General features: G+C 45.9%; 1 protein-coding gene across 4 annotated transcripts in view; it reads right to left on the minus strand.

The window, feature by feature from the left end:
• The window catches only part of hic2 (hypermethylated in cancer 2), a 95,822-nt gene that overhangs the window by 20,855 nt on the left and 53,583 nt on the right, over window positions 1–21,384 (minus strand). The gene's annotated exons all lie outside the window — the stretch shown is intronic.

Raw genomic sequence — 21,384 nt, forward strand, 5'->3', positions numbered from 1 at the left:
TTTTAAAAAAATATTCATTCATGGGATGTGGATGTCACTGGCTATACCAGCATTTATTGCCCATCCCTAAATGCCCTTGCTTAGAGGGCATTTTTAAGAGTCAACCGCACTGCTGTGGGTCTGAAGTCACACGTAGGCCAGACCAGGTAACATAAGGCAGATTTCTAAAGGGCATTAGTGAACCAGATGGGCTTATACAACAATTGGCAATGGCTTCATGATCATCATTAGACCTTTAATTCCATATTTTTATTGGATTCAAATTTCACCATCTGTGTGGAGGGATTCGAACCCGGGTCCCCAGAATACTAGCCCAGTGACAATGCCACCGCCTCCCAAGAGGAGATGGTTCGATTCTGTCTTGTTGGAGATGGCCATTGCAAGGCATTTTGATGAACAATGATGTCAAGTTGCAGAACAATGCAATAAATTAGTAAGTTGTCAAAAAGTACACCTACTAGGATGATTCACCTATGCCAAGGAAACTAAGCTGTGTTTATTAAAACTTGCAAATCATTATTTATAGATTTTTACAATCTTGTTCAAGTGATTTTCAGGCTAAAGTGACACATCAGGAGGAGGCGGTAGGCGGTGACAAAGTGGTTTTGTTACTAGACTAGTAGTCCAGCGACCCAGGGTAATGGTCTGGGGACCCGGGTTTAAATCTCGGATTTGAATTCAATTAATAAAAGTCTGGAATTAAAAGTCCAATGATGACCATGAAGCCATTGCTGATTGTCATAAAAACCCATCTGGTTCACTAATGTCCTTTAGAGAAGGAAATCTGCTGTCCTTATCTGGTCTAGCCTACATGTGATTCCAGATCCAAAGCAATGTGGTTGAATCTTAACTGCCCTCTGAAGTGGTTTAGGAAGTCAAACTGCTAGAAAGTCTATAAGGAATGAAACCAGACAGACTACCCAGCACTGGCCTAGGCACCGGAAATGACAATGGCAAACTCAGCCCTGTTGACCTCCTCATTAACATCTGGGGGCTAGTGCCAAAATTAGGAGACATATAGTTATACTCACAGAATCATACCTCACAGATAATGGTGTCCCAGACACCATCACCATCTCTGGGACGTCTTGTCCCACTGGCAGGGCAGACCCAGCAGATGCGATGGCACAGAGTTATTCAGTCAGAAGGGAGTTACCTGGGAGTCCTCAACATTGACTTTGGACCCCAGGAAGTCTCATGGTATCAGGTCAAACATGTACAAGGAAACGTCCTGCTGCTAATTACCATGTACCGACCTCCCCTCCCCTCAGCTGATGAATCAGTACTCCTCCATGTTGAACACTGAGCACTGGGGATGGCAAGGGTGCAGAATGTACTCTGGGTGAGTGACTTCAATGTCCATAGCCAAAAGTGGCTCAGTAGCACCACAACAGACTGAGCTGGCTAAGTCCTAAAGGACATAGCTGCTAGACTGGGTCTGCAGCAGATGGTGAGAGAACCAAGGGGAAAAACATACTTGATCTCATCCTCACCAGCCTGTCTGTCACAGATGCATCTGCCCATGAAAGTATTAATCAGAGTGACCACTGCACTGTCCATATGGAGATGAAGTCCTGTCTTTGTCCACAACTATTTTCTTTTTGTGCTAGGTGTGACTCCAGCCAGTGGAGAGTTCCCCCCACCCTCACCCCCGCCACTGAATTCCCATTGACCCCAGTTTTGCTAGGGCTCCTTGATGCCACCCTCAGTTAAATGTGGCTTGCTGTCAAAGGCAGGCACTCACACCTCACTTCGCGAGTTCAGCTCTTTTGTCCATGTTTGAACCAAGGCGGTAATGAGGTCGGGAGCTGAGTGATCCTGGTGGAGCCCAAACTGAGCGTCAGTGAGCAGGCTATTGCTAAACAAGTACCGCTTGATAGCACTGTTGCTGACCCTTTCCATCACTTTACTGATGATCGATAGTACACTGGTGGGGCAGTAATTGGATTTGTCCTATTTATTTTGTGTACAGGACATACCTGGAAAATTTTCCACATAGCCGTGTGGGTTCCAGAGTTGTAGCTGCAGTGGAACAGCTGGGCTAGGAGTGTGGCAAGTTCTGGAGCACAAGCCTTCAGTACTATTGCCAGAATATTGTCAGGGCCCATAGCCTTTGCAGTGCCTAGTGCCTTCAGCCATTTCTTGATAACACGTGGAGTGAATCAAATTGGCTGAAGAACGTATCAGTGATGCTGGAGACCACTGGAGGAGGCTGAGACGGACCATCTACTCGGCACTTCTGGCAGAAGATTGCTGCAAATGTTGGGCTCCCCCATTACTGAGGATGGGGATACTTGTGGAGCCTCCTCCTCCAGCATGTTGTTTAATTGACCACCACCATTCACAGACTGGAGGCAGCAGAACTGCAGAGCATAGATCTGATCCGCTGGTTGTGGAATCACTTAGCTGTGTATCGCTTGCTGGCTTATGCTGTTTGGCACATAAGTAGTCCTGTGTTATAGCTTCACCAGGTTGACACCTCATTTTTAGATATGCCTGGTGCTGCTCCTGTACTCTTCATTGATTCAGGGTTGATCCTTTGGCTTGGTGGTAATGGTAGAGTGGGGGATATACTAGGCCATGAAGTTACAGATTGCGGTTGTGTACAGTTCTGCTGCTGCTGCTGATGACCCACAGCATCTCATGGAAGCCCAATCTTGAGTTGCTAGATCTGTTCGAAATCTATCCCATTTAGCACGGTAGTCGTGATGTTTGCTCAATGTTCAGCACCATACACAGCTCCTCAGATACTGAAGCAGTCCATGTCCAAACGCAGCAAGACCTGAACAATATCCAGGCTTGGGCTAACAACTGGGAAGTAACATTCGCGCCACATGAGTGTCAGGTAATGACCATCTCCAACAAGAGAGAATCTTACTATTGCCCCATGACATCCACTGGTACTACCATCGCTGAATCCCCCACTAACACCAACTTGGGAGTTACCATTGACCAGAAACTGAACTGAACGAGCTATATAAATACCGTGGCTACAAAAGCAGGTCAGAGGCTAGGAATCCTGCAGTGAGTAACTCACCTCCTGATTCCCCAGAGCCTATCCACTATCTACAAGGCGCAAGTCAGGAGGGTGATGGAATATTTTCCACTTGCCCGGATTAGTGCAGCTCCAACAACACTCAAAGAAGCTTGACACTGACCAGGACAAAACAGCCCACTTGATTGGCATCCAATCCTCCATCACCAAAAAAAAAGTGGCAGCAGTGTGCACCATTTACAAGATGCACTGCAGGAACTCACCAATGCTCTGTAGACAGCACTTTCCAAATTCATGGCCGCTACTACCTAGAAGGACAAGGGCAGCAGACATGTGGGAACACCATCTGATGGAAGCTCCCCTCCAAGCCACTCACCATCCTGACTTGGAAATATATTGCTGTTCCTTCACTGTCGCTGGGTCAAAATCCTGGAACTCCCTTCCTAACAGCACTGTGGGTGTACCTACACCACATGGACTGCAGCGGTTCAAGAAGGCAGCTCACCACCACCTTCTCAAGGGCAGTTAGGAATGGGTAGTAAAGGCTGGCCCAGCCAGTGATGCCCATGAATTAATTTATTTTTTCTTAAAAAAAAAAGGCCCACATAAATCATAATCATGAGCTGTACACCAGGGTATCAGATGGCTCCTCACATTGAGCATTAAACTTAAACTAACCTGCTCCCCTGGCTCCATTTTATAGAACCTCATAATAACTGTTCTCTTCTTGAGATGAATGCAACCGTTAAGATTCTTCCTCTTTTCACACTGCAGTCATTTGGAATCACGGAACAGCGCCGCATGTTGATTCCAATATAAAGTTTACTATGTCGACAAACTTCCTCTCCTGGTGCGTGATCCTGTCATACTTGCCCCAAGGCAAAGCAAAAAGGAGAACTTACCCTTGCACTGTGACCTAGGGGGTTACACCACTTTGACTAGCAGCTGGGAAGCCACCTCTTGAAAACCCATCATGGCAGGTTGTGTAACTTGTGGGTTGGCACCAGAACAAGAATGAAATTGGTCAGAAACCAAATTGTTTCTTGATGCAATCCAGAGAGGGGGAACAAAAACAGAATTACCTGGAAAAACTCAGCAGGTCTGGCAGCATCGGCGGAGAAGAAAAGAGTTGACGTTTCGAGTTTCTTCTCCGCCGATGCTGCCAGACCTGCTGAGTTTTTCCAGGTAATTCTGTTTTTGTTTTGGATTTCCAGCATCCGCAGTTTTTTTGTTTTTATCCCAGAGAGGGGGAGTCTGGCACCACTGTTTGTTGTTCACGTGATTCCACTATGCAGCTGATTCACGGCAACTTGGATGGACACCAAACACCACTTCACTGCCATTGTGAGCAATTCCAAAAACCTATAAAATAAGTGTGTCACAAATTATTTTTCGTAAAGTGCCCAGCACATTCGGTAAGTCATAGCTGGGCCAGCTCTCTGCAACAACAACTCACTAGGTCCCACACCCCTGCCTTTTCCCTATAGCCCTGAAAATTGATTCTCTTCAGATAATTATGTAATTGTCTTCTGAATTTATTCACGGTGACCAATAGGCTTACTGCTGCTTTTTAAGATGAGCTCATGTTGAGGTGAGCGTTTCCCAGTTATCTCGTGTCCAAAACAGAGCATGCCTACAGGAGGCAGGACAGTTAGTGACATCGAGATGAGGCAACGTTAACTCTGCTTCTCCCTCCACAGATTCTGCCCAACCTGCTGGGCACTTCCAGCATTTTCTGTTTTCAGTTCCGGCTTCCAGCATCGGAGGTATTCTGCTTTTCTGTCAGTTTCTGAGTGATTGAGTTACTTTGCGTGTATTGCTATCTTGTGTTTCACATTTGTGAATGTCAGTTGCAGTGCAATTGGTCACACTTAAATTTTGCAGCCGGAAAGCTGAAGGTTCAAGTCCCTTTCTGGAGACTAGAGCACAAAATCTATGCTGATAGCCCAAGCGCAGTAACCGAGGGAATACGGCAGTGCCAGGGGTGCTGTCTTTCAAATGTGACGTTAAATGGAGGGCCCCGCCTCTCAGGTGGACACACACTTACACACAAAAATAAAAATCCCCTGGTGTTATTTCGAAGATGACCTGGAGAGTTCAGGCCAATATTCATCCCTCAACCAACACCGCCAAAACATATTATTTGATTGATATTGCATCACCGTTTGTGGGAACTTGCTGTGTGCAAATTGGTTGACATAATTCCTCCATTACAATAGTGACCATGCTTCAAAAGTACTTCATAAGGTGTAAGATACAGAGTCATTCTGGGGACATGAAAGGCATCAACTAATTTCTTTCTTAAGTTCATGTCAGAGCCACAGTTGGCATCAAGTCCAATACAGCGGGTGGTACAATGGATAAAGCAACAGGCAGCAATGTGTGGGTATAGGGAGGAGGTAGAATGCAAGGATGGTATTTTAGGAGTGGAGGAGCAGGGGACTGGGGCATGCAGATGAAAAACAGAGAGATCCTTAGGAAGAGGGTTGGAAATAACAGATCATAATTTGTCACAAGAGCTGCCCACTGTGATACAACTGAGAAAGTACATAACAAAACTAGGTAAAATTAATTTCTGTATTTTGAAACCTCAATGGGCATGTACACTAGGAGTGCCCTGCAGGAAGAGTAGACTTGCAAAGAGCATAGCGATTTATGATGACCAGTTTCTTCATCCCAGGTTAGAAATTGAACAATCTGATACTATTTTCCCTTGCAGGAAGAAATCTGTACATTGGACAGACCAATCATTTAATATTGCCTCGGATAGGAGCTTAGTTTAGATAATTGAGTGCAAGCCTCAAGAAAATATTCAGCCCAGATTATTCAGATTAAAATGAAATACGATTTGAAATATGAACACCTCCTCCTGTTTTACCTTACTTAACTACATTAATTTAATTTTCTCTTCAGTTAGCTTCTGAGTACAATCATTTAGGCAAAAAGCATTCTATTGAGAAGCATACAGCACAGGAGGCCATTCAGCTTGTGCCAGCTCTTTGAGAGAGCTATCCAATTAATCCCACTCACCTGCTCTTTCCCTATAGCCCTGCACTTTCTTCCTTTCCAATTTCCTTTTGAAAGTCACTACTGAAACTGCTTTCACTGCCCTCTCAAGCAGGACATTCAAAAATAACTTGATGAATAAAGTTTTCATCTCCATTTGCTTTCTTGCCAACCATCCTGAATCTCTCTGCTTACTGATCCTCCTGGCAGAGCAAAGAGCTTTTCCTTATTTTTTCTTTCAAGGCTTCATATAATTCTAAACACATCTAGTAAATTCCTTCTTAATCTTGCCTGTTGTAAAGGGGAACAATCCCGACTTTTCTAACCTCATCACATAACTGAAGTCCCTCATCCTTGGTGTATTTTAAGTGCTTGGGACATCCTGAAAGGCACTATTATGAATTGCAAGTCTTTCCTTTTATATCTCCTTTGTAAGAAGTGCAAAGCCTTGATACCTTTTCTAAAATGTGGTACGCAGAATCGGACAGAGTAAGGATTCGCCGCTGATTTATAAAGGTTTAACCCAACTTCCTTATTTTTCTACTTCAAGCCCATGTGTTTTTTTTGTATACAGTTTTATCAACTTGTCCTGCAAACTTCAAAGATTTGCGTACATGAAACCCCAGGTGTCCTAGTTCCAGCACCCTCTAAAATTGTGCCATATCGTTTACATTGTCTCCCTTCAATCTTCCTCCCAAAATGCACACAGATGATTGCAGTTAATCAGTAAATGACAGTATAGGTGGCCAATATGCCTCTGCAAGTTCTCCAAGTGCAAACTGCCAATTCTAATCTCGTTTCACCTGTCCTTTCCCTGTACCCTTTTACATTCTTCCTTTGAGAGACTAAAAAAATTCATTCCTAAACAGTAGGTTTTTTTTCCTGCTGCCATAGGCAGTTCTAGGTAAGCATTCCATGGTTCAAGATTACTGCAGTGGAATTATTATTTACAGCCCAGTGTGGTGCACCTGCTGAATAAGAAAATACTTTTTGGGGGCACATGCTTATTTCAAGAGGTTCCTCCCACCCTTTCCTTCGCCCCCAACTAAACCGACCTGTTTCAAGGTATTGTCTCTGACTGGCGCATTGTTCCATTTATAAAAAAAAAAAGACTTGCATTTATATAGCACCTTTTGTGACTTCTGGACATCTTAAAACACTGTACAGCCAAAGAAGTACTTTATGAAGTACAGTCACTGCTGTGATGTTGGAAATGTGACAGCCAGTTTGTGAACGGCAAGTTCCCATAAACGATAATCCGAGGAAGTCAACTTGATAATCTGTTTTCTTTAAATGATGTTGATGAAAGGATAAATACTGACCAGGATAGCATGAATAGCTCCCCTGCTCTTCTTCAAAGTGGAATCTTTTACATACACCTGGGTGAGCTGACTGAGCTTCTGTTTAATGTCTCATCCAAAAAGACAATGCAGTGCTCCCTCGGCACTTGATATTTTTTTTTGTACTCAAGTTGAAGTCTGAACCTAAACCCTTCTGACTCAGAGGTGAAGGTGCTACCTACTGAGCCATGGTTGACCCTAGGGTCCTATTTAACAACAGGACAATCAAAGTTGACACTCTCCTCACTTAACATTCACACACAAAACCCTCCAGCAGGAGAGACCAGAGGACGATCAGGAGAGGAGCAATGGGCAAAGTTTTCCTTTCACAATCCTGAAGAGACTGTCCAGGACGTTTCCGCGGTCACAGTGTCTCACTGAGGGGGTAGGGGAAAACTGTCTTGCTCTGAGATGAGCAGAGCTATGACTAGTGATGGTGAACAAAATTTCAAGACGTGCAGTGCTTTTCTGAAAAATAAAATCAAGTGCAACTTCAGCCACAGGCTGGATGTAGACACGGGTGAGCTGAGCAGGGTGTGGAGATGGGAGAAAAATTAGTGAAAGGAACACAAAAGCAAGATAATTTTCAAAAGGAGAAACGCAACAAGGATTTTAAGGCACTTCAATACTCATTACGTTCAACCCCACCAGAGAATTACTTAGAATTCACAACACAGAAAAAGGTCATCTAATCTAGCTATACCTATGTTTATGCTTCACACTGACCTCCTCCCTTCCTATTTCTTTTAATCTTTCTCAATATATCCTTCTATTCTTTTCTCTTCCGTGTGCTTATTTAGTCTTCCCTCAACTGCATCTATTCCAATTGCTTCAATTACTCCTGGTGGTAGACAGCGTTTCACCTTCTAATCGTTCTCAGAATAAAGACATTTTCCTGAATTTAGTGAATGGTTTCGCTAACTGTGGGTCCCCACTTGACTGACACATTGCTGGAGCCCTGACAACAACACAAAGCTGCCTCAAAGCGTCTAAAACGGGTATCACACAGCAAGATTAAAAAAAAACTGTAGAGTGTGCTGAATTGCAGACTCGCACCTGTGATCCTCAGTCAACTGGGACCTCCTTATCTCGAGTTGTGCTTTGTGGATCACTGGTCAAGGAAGGATCACACCTAACAAATCACCGTGCAGCGGACTGATGGGAGAGCTTTCCTGTTCTTTCCTCTGGTGCAGGCGGGGCATGACTCCCAAGAAGGGTGGGCCGGGGGTTGCCGGGGGGTTGCCGGGGGGGGGTTGCTGGGGGGAGGCCGTACAGGGCTCAAAATGGCTGCCAGTTCAAAGTGTGACAGGTCACTGTAATTCTTTGATTCATTCATGGCATTGCGGGTGTCGCTGGCTAGACCAGCATTTATTGCCCATTCCTGATTACCCTTGAGAAGGTGGTGGTGGTGGGCTGCCTTCTTGAACCGCTGCAGTCCATATGGCACAGCTACACCCACAGTGCTGTTAGGGAGGGAGTTCCAGGATTTTGACCCAGCGACAGTGAAGGGACAGCGATATAGCTCAAGGTCAGGGTGGTGTGTGACTTGGGAGGGGAACTGGCAGGTGGCAGTATTCTCGTGTGCCCTTTAAACCACGTTTAAGATGGTGAAATTCTACAGGGTGTTTGATTTTACAACAGCAATAAACAATGCGAGCTGCTTGCTCAACTGGTTTTGGCTTGGGGGGGGGGTGGCGGTGGGTTTCAGAACTGCAGCCTCACAATGCCACCCGTCTGTAGCCTGATTTGGTTACCATGGCAATGTACTACAGGTAGACAGACAGGTATCACTGCAAGCTACATTACCATAACCAAACTCATGAGAGAAGTTGGAGGCCTTTTTTAACAAATTTCACAAAGGGACTTGGTATGCTAACTCATTTCAAAATGTACTTCTTTTAAAAAAAAATACCAAGAGTGGAAAAGTCCAAATAACATGCTAATTTAAGTGTACGTTTATGGGTATTCCATTTATTTAAGCAATTTAAAAAAACATACTGCAGACAAAGCCATACTTATCCACTTTCAGACTTACCTCCCTCTCAGTCAGAAATTAATTTGGAAACTATTTTACATTTCAAGGGTGCAGCCGACATCCAACTCTTTCAGTTGCACCTGGGTACAAAGACCCATCAAAGTGTCTTGCCAGATCATGCCTGCAGGTTCCAGCAAGGGCAAACAAACCTTCATTTTACAGCCTCGGGATGCCCCAAGGAATGTCATAGCTGATAAATTATCCAGCACTTGCATGTTTTATGGGCATGCACTGTCGCCAATTGGTGCACAGCGAGTTACACAAAAGGTAACTCGATAGATGATCAATTAATCTGTTTTTAAACTAGTACCGGCCAGAGCACCGACCTGCTTTTGGGATAACGGCCGGGTGTGGGGGGGGAGGGGGGTGGAGTAGGGTTGTCCCGGTAACAGCGGCACAATCCGGCAGAAATCGGCAACCGGCACAAAATATCGGGAATTTTTTTCCCCTTTAAAAACACGAGCAAGTTAAGTCGAAAACCACAAACATGCATGTTACCTGTGATCTTTTATGCTGGAGTCCAAGGTTCAATTAGTGGGGGAATCATGCCACAACCACCAGAAAAAAACTGCCCCCGCTCTCAGGATGAAATTGTATGCTTTGCCAATTGAGCAGGTTCTATAAGGCTCCTTTAATGGGGCTAAATTTCTATGGCACACAGGTGCATCAAAAAATACATTTATTTTACCGAAAAAAAACACACACACTTGTGTATGCCAACTATTAAATGGTTCTCTATGGTAGTTTTCATCCAGGATTTTAAATAGTGTTTCTTACAGTTGGAGGACAAGACAATTGTTAAAATAATTAACTTTTGGCGATTAGCCCCATTTTCAACTGTAGTAATAAAACTACACCATGTTCCCACTCTTAAATACAGCAAGGAATATCTTTTTTAAAAAAAAAGAAACAATTATTTTGTATTATGATTCTTGACTGCATTGGTTCATGGCAGATTTTAAGTTTTGTTATTATGCAAATGAATTATAGCAGAATGTTGAAGCGTAACCTAACACGCACAATTCCAGGTGCATTTTGGGCATACTTTCCTGCTCATGCCTGAAGCATAAACTCTTATCCCCATTGCATTTATGTGCTCCTGAACAGGTATAAGGGACTTGGATAAAGGCAAAATACTGCGGATGCTGGAAATCTGAAACAAAAACAAAAAATGCTGGAGAAACTCAGCAGGTTTGACAGCATCTGTGGAGAGAAAGACAGAGTTAACGTTTTGAGTCCGTATGACTCTTCAGAGCTCTGAAGAAGTCATACGGACTCAAAACGCTAACTCTGTCTTTCTCTCCACAGATGCTGCCAGACCTGCTGAGTTTTTCCAGCATTTTTTTATTTTTGTAAGGGACCTAGACAGTGGACCAAACCTACAAGAAAGTCTTGCATTTATAATGCACTTTTCACAACCACTGGACGTCTCAAAGCATTTTACAACCGATGAAGTACTTCCGAAGTGCAGTCACTGTTGGAATGTAGGAAACACCGCAGTCAGTTTGCTCACAGCAAGCTTCCACAAGTAGCCATGCGATAATAACCACGTATTCTGTTTCTGTAACATCGGTTGAGGGATATATATTGGCCAGGAGACTGGGGGCAACTTCCCTGCTCTTTTTCTGAAATAATGCCCTTGGATCTTTTCAATCCATCTGAGCAGGCAGATGGGGCCTCGGTTTAATGATTCATCTGAAAGCCAACACCTCTGACTGTGCTGCACTCACTCAATACTGCAATGGAGTGCCAGCCTTGATTTTTGTGTTCCATTCTCTGGAGTGGAACTTGAACCTTGAAACCTTGCGGCCAGAGGTGAGATGTTACCCACTGAGCCACAGCTGGTGTTGCGGGATTAGACACAGAGACTCCGGCCTCAAAGCCTAGCACACTGCCAGTGACTGGCTTCCAACACAGAGTATAAAAAAGGGGATCCCAAAACCGGACACAAACATTCAGCGCGGTGTTAAAAGCCCCTTTTATGGAAACCGAATTTTTATAAAGTCTGAATGGTTTCACTTGCTTGGAAAGTGCTCGCCTCCTGAATTTTCAAATCCTGAGACACGTGCCCGTGATGTAAATCTTAATTCCGTGTGCTGTATATATTATTATGCAGAAATCACACTTTCATTCAGGTTCTTACAGTCAGCAAACTTTTGGATTATGAAGAATGTGTGCAAGCAAGCTTGGTCACAGCTATAAAATGGGCGTTTTCCTTTTACATAATTATCCATCGTTAGCCCAAAGCTTTGCTACTAAAGCCAAAGGATGATAATCACTTTTATTATCACAAGTCGAGGAGGATTTTTATTCATAGTAGAACCCCCCCACCCCCACCATTATCGCTGCATTATTTTGGTACTTCATATGTTAATGAAAACACTTGCAATTAGATATACAACAACATCTATTTAGATAATGTTTTTAATGTAATAACATGTCCCAAGGCACTTCACAGGAGCATTATGAAGCAATGTTTGACACTGAGGCACATAAGAATATATTATGGCACATAGCCAAAAGCTGGGTGAAAGTGGTAGGTTTTTTAAGGAGTGTGTTAAAAGGAGACTTAGAGAAGTTGAGAGAGGGAATTCCAGAGCTTAAGGCCTAAGCTGTTTAAGACATGGCCAATGGTGGGGCAATTAAAATCAGAGATTCCCAAGAGGCCAGAGTTAGATGGGCACAGATATCTCAGAGGGTTGTGGGGCTGCAGGATATTACAAAGATAGGGAGGGGTAAGGCCACGGAGGATTTGAATACAAGGATGGGTTGTTTAACCAGGATCCAATGTAGGTCAGCGAGCACAGAGGTGATGGGTGAAGGGGACTTGGTGAGAGTAAGACCCGGGCAGCAGAAATTTGGATAACCTCAAACTTCTGGTGGGTAAAATGTGGGAGGCCAGCCAGGAATGATTTGGAACAGTCAAGTCTAGAGGTAACACAGAATGTCTTGTGGTGCAGTGGGTAGTGTCCCAACCTCTGGCCAGAAGTCCCAGTTCAGGACTTGATGGCTACAGATGGTGTGTGCATAACATGGCCAAACAGGTTGATTATCAGCCTGCGAATCCTTCCAATACACCTGATGGTAGGTGTTCAAGAGTGGGAGAATTTCCTGGTCAGCCATAATGCACAAGACACTGCAGCACTTTGTCAAGCATAATCATGGACCAATCCAATGGAAGTCCATCGTCATCAATGCCCTCTTAGGGCACAGTACCTGTAGGAGGAAGACGAGTGGTAACACAGGCATGTTCAACCTTTAATGCTTTAGGGTTTCTTAAAAGTGTTCTGGAGTAATGAATTACTTTCGAAATGCAGCCACCTATGCATAGGCAAAAGCAGAAGCCAATGTTTGCACAGCAAGGTCTGACAAACAGCAATGAAATGGGGAACAGTTAACTGTTTTGTTGAGGGAGGAGTGTTGACCGAGGCAATAGGAGAATCCCCTGCTCTTCTTCAGGCCAAAGTCCTTTGGAGCCTCTTGTGTATGCCTGAGGAGGCAGACAGTGCCTCAGTTTAATGGAACATCTGCAATAATGCAGCACTCTCCCACAAGTACATTGAAGTGGTAGACGAGATGACATGCTCAAGCCTCTTAAACGGGGCTTGCTCCTGCAACTTTGTGTCAAGAGGGAAAAGGGTTTCCAACTAAGGCAAGTTGACACATACAGGGTAAAAACAATAAGTTCAAAAAGTTTTTAAAATTGGATTGTTGGTAGAAGCAAATAGAAGTTGGTTGGTAACACAGTACACAACAGGTCAATGAATGCCTGACAGAGAAAGATAATTTGAAGGATTTGGGTGGGACTTATCAGAGCCCATCTGTTTCTCTTCAGTTTACAAATACGTTCCCCCAACGATGTAGCACATTGGATACCATGGCATATACACAATGCCGTTGACTGTATATTCACATCCACTCTCCTCCCACCCTACCTTCACAAACCTCCTCCTGGACTAGGCTTTTGTCCTCTTCTGAAATTCTTCCCTTTTCTGTATCATAATTAAGAGCAGAGTTCACATCGTCCCATCAAAGTTTTATATCCCATTAATTCCACTGGTAATCTGTTCCACAATCCAATCATCCTTTCTCTATTTTGCCTACTTTTCTGATTTTTCCTTTGACGCCATTAACTTCAAACTCCCCGTTCTCAATTCATGTTGCCTGATTAAAAATAACCTTTGTATCTAATTTCTCCATACCCTGGAAAATTCAGAAAGCATCCACTGGCTTTCCCCTCATCCTTCTTTTCTCCAGACTGAAGCAGGCAACCTTTTCTCATAGCTTAGCTCTCTGGAATCAGACTCGGTGGCATCATCTGGACAGCTCTATATTCTTGAAGTAATACAGGGATTAAAACAAAATGCCGCACTCTCCAGACACAGTGTCATCAAGGCAAAATAGAACTCCAAAATGACCTCCTTTGCCAAGGAAGGAATGAAAAAAGTTGCATTTATATAGCACCTTCCACATCCTCATGATAATCCATTAGCTGTGAAGGGCTTTGGGATATTTTCCCAAGTGTGGTTAACATTGTTACCACAGGTAAACATTGCTGCTGATTTGAGTCCAGCAAAGTCCCACCAACACCAAACTGATGAAATGACCGGTTAATCTGTTCAGTTGGTTGGTGGAAAGTTTCTTGCTCCTCTCCGAGTTCAGCCACAGGATCTTTAACGCGAGGGGACAATAGCATAGTGGTAATATTGCTGGACTAGTAATCCCAGGGCCGGACTAACACTCCAGCCACATGAGTTCAAATCTCACATGGCAGCTGGATGGATTTAAATTCAATGAATAAACCTGGAATGAAATGCTCGTTTCATTAATAACGACCACTAAACGACTGGATTGTTGTTGTAAGTATCCATCTGCTTCACTAATGTCCTTCAGGGGAGGAAATCTGCTGTCTTTACCTTGCCTGGTCTACATATGACTCCAGGTGTGGCTGACTTTTAACTCTCCTCTGACATGGCCTAGCAAGCCACTCAGTTGTATTCAAGAAGACTGCTCACCTTCCCTAGGAATGGGCAATAAATGCTGGCCTTGCCAGCAACTCTCAGATCCCTAGAATGGATATTAATCCTAGTCTGCCTCTTCAGGTGAATGTCTATTTCTAAACCTCAACATCGAGAATATGCCATTCATTTTTTCTTCCTTTATGCCCTTGTCAGTATGAAATTTTAGCAACAGTTATTCTGCCCACGTACATATTTTCTCCAACTCATGTTGTAATTTGAGATCTTCCTTCCTCGATTCCACTGCACCTCTTAATTTGGCAGCATCAAGAAATTTGACTAATTTTGCATGGCAGGTTCCGAATTCAAGGTATTGATGTAAATTAGGAATGGAACTGGGAACACGCATCAGAACTTCTTCCCAGTCTGCTAACTCCTTTGGCAAGTACTTAAATGTTTTCTGCCCTTTATCCAGTTTCTCATCAATTCCTAACATCTGCCCTAAATCCCTGCAGATCTGAGTTTAACTAGTAGCTGTTTAACGGATGCCTTTGGAAGTCTAATTACACCAAGTTGTAGGGGCTTCCTACATTTCACTTGGCAAGTCACATCAAAAGAATTTGCAGAGGTTGGTTAGGCAGGATCTTCCACTTCGGAGGTTGCATTGTTGGTTATTGTACAGATAATGCTGAAGTTAAGTCCTGATAATTCCATTACATTGTACAGAAATGAAGTTAAGCTGGTTTTGTAGTCGCGAGTGGCTTGTTTTATTACCTTTTTGAATATGGTCACATTAGCCAATATACTAGTACCTCACCAGATCTACTGATTTTCCTCATTATGATCAATGCTTCATTATTAATGTTTTGGGAGAATATGCATCACTTTGTGACCTCCCTGGTGAATATTTGGTGAAAGTAATGTTTCAGGTTACTGACAACTTCGGGCTCATTGAATTATGAAACACAGAAAGTGTTCATTTGGTCCAATGCGCCTTTGAAAGAGGCATCCAGATACGTGGTTACATACTGCAGCACAGAAACAGGCCACTCAACCCAACACGTCCACGCTGGTTTTCATGTTCCACACGAGCCTCCTGGCACCCCTTCGGCATCTAACCTCTTCTCTACATAGCTTTCCAGTAACTTGGCTCTTATGTCTTTGCCTAGCTTCTCCTTAAATGCGTTTAGCCCCATCCCACTCCCCATAGCCCTGTAGACTTTTTCCTAGCTTCTCCTTAAATACGTTTAGCCCCATCCCACTCCCCATAGCCCTGTAGACTTTTTCCATTTTAAGTATATCCTCAGTTTTGAGGCAACTTACATCTTTTAAGGCTCTCATTTTTCGTCTACTACTCTTACAATTGTAGACAATGTTTTTTTTTTTAAAATTGGTTTGCATCAACAGCCATAAATTTTCCCAGGTCTATCTGATTATCCTATACATTCGTATGTGTTCCTGCAGCTTCCCTTTGAAGGACTTGGCAGTGGTGATTCTTATTTGCTCTTCATTTCACTTTTTTTTATAAAAAAAAACTAGAAATTAGTTAATCCATTTGGAGTTACCCTGGTTTAATTTGACTGCAGTTATTTATAGATCATAGAAAATATGAGGGGCTTTTTTGCAATAGGTTTAAAAAGCAGCTAAACAGTGATAAGGGTCACTCAGGGGTGAAAAGAGGAGGATGACGGTTTGGCAGAGCTATGAAGTAAATATTTTGTGTCAGTTACACAAACGTTAGTGGAAGTGAGAATGTAGGTGTATTGGAGGAGGATATGGAAAAATTGTCAGCGATAACAAAAAAAAAGAATTGGTTCTGATAATAATTAGCAAAGCTTGTAAGTGAAGAAGTCACTGGGCTTTGATGAAATGCACCCAAAGCCGCTGAAAGAAGTCAGAATGTACGCAGCAGGGACTCTGGGCACAATTCACTAACCGTGTCTGAGAGATGGGTTAACAGTCAGTCTAATGTCATTTAAAAACTCTATCCATGCCATTACTCTTCCTCTTATACAATGCACCTAAATCTTTGCAACAAGCCTTGAGATATTTCATTACAACACCTTCTGAAAATGCATATAATCTGCAGATGAGATATTATAGATATTAACTGTGGGACAGGGAGGAACAAAGAATAAAACATGCACTCAGTGGACAGATAGCACAGGGTATACGTGAACAAAGGCAGCTAGGGGTAAAAATACACAATCTCCTGTCAGTACAGGTAAAGACTTAAAGAACGTTAATAAAACAAAGTTTCTGATGAAAGGTTATTGACCCGAAACATTAACGCTTTTCTCCTTCTGCAGATGCTGCCAGATTTTTAAATATTTATTAGCGGGTGCGTAGAGAAAAAGGTACCGGCTTTGACTCAGTGGGTAGCACTCTCGCCTCGGAGTCAGGCTGCGGGTTCAAGTCCCACTCCAGGGACTGGGGCACAAAAGTGTAGACTGACCCTGCGTTGCAGTACTGAAGGAGCGTTTCACTGCTGCAGGTGCTGTCTTTCTGATGAGCTGACCCCATCTAAACTCTCAGGTGGAGGTATTTTTTTTTTTAAAACTGTTTCATGGGGATTAGGCATTGCTGGCAAGGCCAGCATTTGTTGCCCATCCCTAACTGCCCTAGAAACGAGCAGCTTGCTCGACCATTTCAGAGGGAAGTTTAAGAGTTAACCACATTGCTGTGTGTCTGGAGTCACGTGTGGGCCAGACCAGGTAAAGATGGCAGATTCCCTTCCTTAAAAAAAAAAGGACATTAGTGAACCAGCTGGGTTTTTATAACAATTGATGATAGTTTCATGGTCATCATTTTACTGAGACTAGCTTCATGTTCCAAATTTATACTTGAATTTAAATTCCACCAGCTGCCATAGAAGGGTTCAGACCCATGTACCCAGGGCATTAGCCTGGGTCCCTGGATTACTAGTTCAGTGACATTATCATTAGGGAACCATCTCCTCCTACAAACGGTGAAAGATTGTAAGGCAATATAAGTAGAGCAGAGGAGTCATTTCTGGTGTCCAGGCACAAATTGGCTACCATATTTCCTATTTCACAAAAGTGACTCCACTCCAAAAAGTGCTTCACTGGCTGCAAAGTGCTTTGGGATGTTCTGGGCGCAGTGAAAGGCATTAAACTCTCTTTCTCTAAACAAGCAATTATAGAACATGGTGTACAAAACATTGGTTAGCCGGCAAAGAAAAATAAGGGATCTCGTATTTCTAAAGCACCTCTCACAACTTCAGGATGTCCCAGAGCCCTTTACAAGCAATGATTTGAAATACAGCCACTGTTGCAATGTAGGGAAGCAATGCTAGAAAGCTGAGTGCAGCTTTGGCTTCATGAAAGCTGCAAATCAGCAACTGATGACTAGTACAGCAGAAAAAAAAAAGTATTCATTTAAAACGGTTGCCAAAAGAGCGAGGGGTCAGGGAAAACGTCTTGACATGGAGAAGCATCGAGTCCTTTTCTACTGGGAGTGGTCAGGGTAGAGATTATTGCATCTTTTAAGGAAGGATAAGTTTTGAGAAGTCTAAAGCAGAGGAAGACACAGCACGGTGGAAAAAGACTGAGGGAAATGAGGGTTGTTTAGAATTGCTCGGACAATGAGCCAGCACAGACACAAAGGACCGAACGGCCTCCTTCTGTGCAGTAAATATCCATGGACAATTTCATACAAATGCCATACAATTTTATGTTCTCACTTTATGACGTGCAATAATCTCTCAAAATTTTAAATTAATCAAGCCTTCGATAGTCTTTTTTTATTGAACTAATCTTTAAAAAATTGAAAAGTTAACTTCATTTTCAAATAATCTGCAGAGCACCAAACATTTCACAAGTTTATGAAATTGATGGCCAGGATAAGACCAGCCTGCCTCACACTCACAATGGACGCAGCAGCCTAAGGAAACGCGCTCTTCCCCATATTCCGCCTCCAAAAGTCAGTTCATTTTCTGGGAAAGGCAGAGACAGACAGAGGGAGCCAGGGGGAGAGACAGACAGAGGGAGCCAGGGGGAGAGACAGACAGAGGGAGCCAGGGGGAGAGACAGACAGAGGGAGCCAGGGGGAGAGACAGACAGAGGGAGCCAGGGGGAGAGACAGACAGAGGGAGCCAGGGGGAGAGACAGACAGAGGGAGCCAGGGGGAGAGACAGACAGAGGGAGCCAGGGGGAGAGACAGACAGAGGGAGCCAGGGGGAGAGACAGACAGAGGGAGCCAGGGGGAGAGACAGACAGAGGGAGCCAGGGGGAGAGACAGACAGAGGGAGCCAGGGGGAGAGACAGACAGAGGGAGCCAGGGGGAGAGACAGACAGAGGGAGCCAGGGGGAGAGACAGACAGAGGGAGCCAGGGGGAGAGACAGACAGAGGGAGCCAGGGGGAGAGACAGACAGAGGGAGCCAGGGGGAGAGACAGACAGAGGGAGCCAGGGGGAGAGACAGACAGAGGGAGCCAGGGGGAGAGACAGACAGAGGGAGCCAGGGGGAGAGACAGACAGAGGGAGCCAGGGGGAGAGACAGACAGAGGGAGCCAGGGGGAGAGACAGACAGAGGGAGCCAGGGGGAGAGACAGACAGAGGGAGCCAGGGGGAGAGACAGACAGAGGGAGCCAGGGGGAGAGACAGACAGAGGGAGCCAGGGGGAGAGACAGACAGAGGGAGCCAGGGGGAGAGACAGACAGAGGGAGCCAGGGGGAGAGACAGACAGAGGGAGCCAGGGGGAGAGACAGACAGAGGGAGCCAGGGGGAGAGACAGACAGAGGGAGCCAGGGGGAGAGACAGACAGAGGGAGCCAGGGGGAGAGACAGACAGAGGGAGCCAGGGGGAGAGACAGACAGAGGGAGCCAGGGGGAGAGACAGACAGAGGGAGCCAGGGGGAGAGACAGACAGAGGGAGCCAGGGGGAGAGACAGACAGAGGGAGCCAGGGGGAGAGACAGACAGAGGGAGCCAGGGGGAGAGACAGACAGAGGGAGCCAGGGGGAGAGACAGACAGAGGGAGCCAGGGGGAGAGACAGACAGAGGGAGCCAGGGGGAGAGAAAGACAGAGGGAGCCAGGGGGAGAGAAAGACAGAGGGAGCCAGGGGGAGAGACAGACAGAGAGAGCCAGGGGGAGAGACAGACAGAGAGAGCCAGGGGGAGGGACAGACAGAGGGAGCCAGGGGGAGGGACAGACAGAGGGAGCCAGGGGGAGGGACAGACAGAGGGAGCCAGGGGGAGGGACAGACAGAGGGAGCCAGGGGGAGGGACAGACAGAGGGAGCCAGGGGCAGAGACAGACAGAGGGAGCCAGGGGCAGAGACAGACAGAGGGAGCCAGGGGCAGAGACAGACAGAGGGAGCCAGGGGGAGAGACAGACAGAGGGAGCCAGGGGGAGGGACAGACAGAGGGAGCCAGGGGGAGGGACAGACAGAGGGAGCCAGGGGGAGCGACAGACAGAGGGAGCCAGGGGGAGCGACAGACAGAGGGAGCCAGGGGGAGGGACAGACAGAGAGAGCCAGGGGGAGAGACAGACAGAGAGGGGGGGGGGGGAGGAGGAGAGACAGAGAGGGGGGGAGGGAAAGAGACAGACAGAGAGGTGGGGGGGAAAGAGACAGAGAGAGAGGGGGGGGAAGAGACAGAGAGAGAGGGGGGGGAGAGAGACAGACAGAGAGGGGGGGGAGAGAGACAGACAGTGAGGGGGGGGAGAGAGACAGACAGTGAGGGGGGGGAGAGAGACAGACAGTGAGGGGGGGGAGAGAGACAGACAGAGAGGGGGGGGAGAGAGACAGACAGAGAGGGGGGGGGAGAGAGACAGACAGAGAGGGGGGGGAGAGAGACAGACAGAGAGGGGGGGAGAGAGACAGACAGAGAGGGGGGGGAGAGAGACAGACAGAGAGGGGGGGGGAGAGAGACAGACAGAGGGGGGGGAGAGAGACAGACAGAGGGGGGGGAGAGAGACAGACAGAGGGGGGGGAGAGAGACAGACAGAGGGGGGGGGAGAGAGACAGACAGAGGGGGGGGGAGAGAGACAGACAGAGAGGGGGGGGAGAGAGACAGACAGAGGGGGGGGAGAGAGACAGACAGAGGGGGGGGGAGAGAGACAGACAGAGGGGGGGGAAGAGAGACAGACAGAGGGGGGGGAAGAGAGACAGACAGAGGGGGGGAAGAGAGAGACAGACAGAGGGGGGGAGAGAGAGACAGACAGAGGGGGGGAGAGAGAGACAGACAGAGGGGGGGAGAGAGAGACAGACAGAGGGGGGGAGAGAGACAGACAGAGGGGGGGAGAGAGACAGACAGAGGGGGGGAGAGAGACAGACAGAGAGGGTGGGGAGAGAGACAGACAGAGAGGGTGGGGAGAGAGACAGACAGAGAGGGTTGTGGGGGAGACAGACAGAGGAGGGGGGGGAGAGACAGAGAGGCAGGGGGAGAGAGACAGACAGAGAGGGGTGGGGGGAGAGACAGACAGAGAGAGAGAGAAAAACCCAAGGATAATAAAGGGGAAAAAACATGTTTGGAAAATTTCTCTCCAATCCCCCTCCTCGATCACAACAAGCTCAGATCATTATATGGACTGTGTTTTAGTGGATAGAGAACTTTACCACAATTAATAGTTACATATTCCTGTAAGATATAATGAGTATCCTGCAAACTCCCTACCGCATTCCCAAAAGGTGTAGTGTTAAACGCAGTGCAGAGTCAAACTGTATAATTCAAAATGCCCCAGGTTTGATTTCCAGGTCTGTGCTGCCAACAACTATCATTCGACCAGTGTCCTGGCCAGCCTTCCCCCGAAACAACACCATCTAAAACAGCACCACTGGCCACACATTCACGGGCAATTGCTGGGACCTGGCTGTATGCAAGTTGGCTGCCACATTTGAGTGCACTTTGCTTTGGGCACTTCCTGGAGATGTGATGTTGTATCAGCACAAGTTATCTCTTTATCTGTCAGCCCACGTGGGTATAGCTCATGGCGGCGTGGGGGGGGGTGGGGGGTGGGAGTGGAAGGAAGGAAGGAAGAGGAAGCATGGATAGACAGAAGCTGACTTTGTACAGCATTCCCACTGTCAGCC

This window comes from Carcharodon carcharias, chromosome 13, assembly GCF_017639515.1.
Source record: "Carcharodon carcharias isolate sCarCar2 chromosome 13, sCarCar2.pri, whole genome shotgun sequence".
In the NCBI taxonomy this organism is placed as follows: domain Eukaryota; kingdom Metazoa; phylum Chordata; class Chondrichthyes; order Lamniformes; family Lamnidae; genus Carcharodon; species Carcharodon carcharias.